Source organism: Nicotiana attenuata, unplaced genomic scaffold, assembly GCF_001879085.1.
Source record: "Nicotiana attenuata strain UT unplaced genomic scaffold, NIATTr2, whole genome shotgun sequence".
Lineage (NCBI taxonomy): Eukaryota > Viridiplantae > Streptophyta > Magnoliopsida > Solanales > Solanaceae > Nicotiana > Nicotiana attenuata.
The window spans coordinates 212,552-215,843 of record NW_017671905.1 but is presented as its reverse complement, the minus strand read 5'-3'; positions in this window follow the sequence as shown (position 1 = coordinate 215,843).

Genomic DNA, 3,292 nt, shown 5'->3' with positions numbered 1-3,292 from the left:
TTGTTGTCATTTGCGTTGGCCGGACGGCCTCTACGTGGAACTTAAGGTGGTTGAACCTCTTCGGGCTCAAGATCATCTACCTCCTCCCCCGAATTCACGTTGCCAAGAGGGTCCTTTACATTGAGAGCCATAGTACCTGAATGATCGACACAAACAGAATTAGTAAACAAGAAGGAAAGAGAAGCAAAACATAAAACTAACCAAACCGATAGTCAACACCGTAAGCTCCCCGGCAACGGTGCCAAAAAGTTGATCGCTGCCGACTCAACACTACACTAAGGTAGGAAGAGCGGGTCGCCACAGCTTTTACCCGATAGTGGATCGGGATCGATTTTCCACAGGGAGCTAGAGAGGGAGTTGTATTATCTGCTTAGTTTAGGATTGTAGTTGTGCTTCTAAATCACTTCTAACATTTTCGGTTTTGATTTTTATATCTTCTACTTTAAGACTAATATTTGAAGCTAAATTATGCTATGGAGATATTGCTAAGTTGTAATTAATATAGAGAAAGGCACTAGGATCATGGCATTACCTAGGTGGCTAATTAACGGGTAGATGCTACTAAGGGTAAATTGACTTATTTGGGGCTTATGCTATAACCGTTGCTCAATTGTACCCACTCTCACACCTCTCGGTAGAGAGAGTGATTTTGTCTAATTGACTCTCTCGAGACCAATTGGGTAGGCCAATTTGACAAAGCAACTAGGGTTCAAGTGGGGTAATTACTCTCTCGAGGTTTAACCCATTAATTGGGACTACCATTTCTCATGGGTCCATCCCAATTTCTTGTTGGGTCAATTTTGGGGTCATAGACTCTCTTTCTCAAGAAGAGTCGAACCCACCAAGCTAGAATCAGTGTTTGCAACCACCAATCCTTAATGAAAACCTAAAATTAACCCAAATAGCAAACACCCAATATCAATCTAGCCTTAGATTGCAACACCCATTAATTACCCACACTAGGGTTGAGCCACAACCCTAGCTAGTGAGTTTAGCTACTCATGCTAGATGCAAAAATTGAAGAAATAGATGAAGAAGCAAACATAATAATTGATTGCTAAGGAAGAAATACAAAATTAGAGGTTAAAAATGCCAAAATTGGCTAAACCCAATGTTCTCACAAGCTCAGCAGCCTTCCGTATCTAAAACTTAACAAAAAAATGGAAAAAGGATCTATTTATAGTGGCTGAAAAACTTGGACAAAAATACCCCTGCGGGGTCAGCGTGGGCCGCGCAAAAAGGTAGCGCGGCCGCGTGGGCTCTTTAAATCTTGAATATTGGCTCTCTGAAGTTGAGCATAGCGGCGCAAAAGTGTAGCGCGGCCGCATGAGATCTGGAGCGGACCGCGTAAATCTGACCGCGGCTGCATGGCTTGCTTTGGTCCCCAAATTTCATCTCTCTGAATCTCTTCACGCGGACCGCGTGAAAATGTGGCACGGCCGCGTGAGCTGAACGCGGGCCACATAAATCCAACCGCGGCCGCGTTGTGAGAGTCATGAATTAGCACTTCTTTGAATCTCCTAGTGCGGCCGCGTGCACTTTTGTGCGGTCCGCACTAGGATCTTTTTCCTTCACTTTTCTTGGACTTTGATGCTTGAGCAGGTTTCACTCCGTTTTGAGCCGATCTTTGACAATTCAGTCATTTTGTCGCTCAAACCTGCAATCAAGCACAACCTATGAGCATTTTGGGATTATTTTGTATCAAATTATACTCAAAGCATAGGCAAGTAGGGACATAAAATACGTTAAAATCCTACTTATCAGTGCCTTTCAAGTATCTCAAAATTCTCTTGATAGCAGTCAAGTGAGACTTCCTTGGATATGCCTGAAATCGAGCACAAAGACCTATACTAAAAACAATGTCAGATCTGCTAGCAGTATGATACAAAAGAGAACCAATCATTCCCCTATACAACTTCTAATCAACAGATGAACCAGCTTCGTCTATGTCTAATTTAGTAGCTGTTGCAATGGGAGTGTCAATTTCCTTTGATTCATCCATTTTAAACTTTTTAATCAACTCTTTTGCATATTTTTGCTGGTGGATCATGGTTCTATTTGGGTTTTGTTTGATTTGTAAGCCTAAGAAAAAGTTAAGCTCACCCATCATACTCATATCAAACTCACTTCCCATTAATTTGGCAAAATCCTTATTTAATTTGTCAGTGGTTGCCCCAAAAATTATGTCATCAACATATATTTGTACCACAAGAAGATCCTTAGCTTTTTCCCTCAGAAATAGAGTATTGTCAATTTTACCTCTTTTGTAGCCATGTTCAAGTAGGAATTTGGATAGTCGTTCATACCATGCTCTAGGAGCCTGCTTGAGTCCATAAAGAGCCCTGTCTAATTTGTACACATGTTTCGGACACTCCTTGCTCTCAAACCCTGGAGGTTGTTTAACAAACACTTCTTCTTTTAGGTAGCCATTTAGGAAGGCACTTTTGACATCCATCTGATGAAGAGTGAATTCCATGTGTGCTGCAAAAGCGATGAGGAGTCTTATTGCCTCCAGTCTTGCAACGGGAGCAAAAGTCTCATCATAGTCTATACCCTCCTCTTGGTTGTAACCTTGTACCACCAGTCTTGCCTTGTTTCTTGTAACTGTTCCATCTTCATCAAGCTTGTTTCTGAAGACCCATTTTGTGCCTATTACTGATATGTCCTTGGGTCTTGGAACTAGATGCCAAACTTGACTTCTCTCGAACTGATTGAGTTCATATTGCATTGCATTTACCTAATCTGCATCCTGCAAAGCCTCAATAACATTTTTAGGTTCAATAAGAGATAGGAAAGCATCAAAAGCACACAGATTCTTTGATTGTGATCTAGTTTTAACTCCAGAGATTGGATCAGTAATTATGTTCTCAATGGAATGAGAACTTTGATACTTGTGAGGTTTCACAACCAACTGATTTCTGCTTGATGTTTCTCCCATGTTCTGTTGTTGAGGAACAGGGTCATGAACAAGTTCCTTTAGGGGATTGGTTTTAGTTCCTCTTTGATCAGTTCCCCCTGCCAAGTTGCCCTGGATGGAAGAACCTGTTCCATCACCTGTTCCTTCTTTTGGTGCCACTTTAGCTTGAGCTGAGACTTCACTCAAATCTTTTACTAGCCCAATAGCTTCATCTTCATGTTCCTGTCTCTCAGAAAGAATGTTAGTTTCATCAAACACTACATGTACACTTTCTTCTACACACAAAGTTCTTTTATTGAACACTTTATATGCTTTGCTACGTGAAGAATATCCCAAGAATACTCCCTCATCACTTCTGAGATCAAACTTACCTAG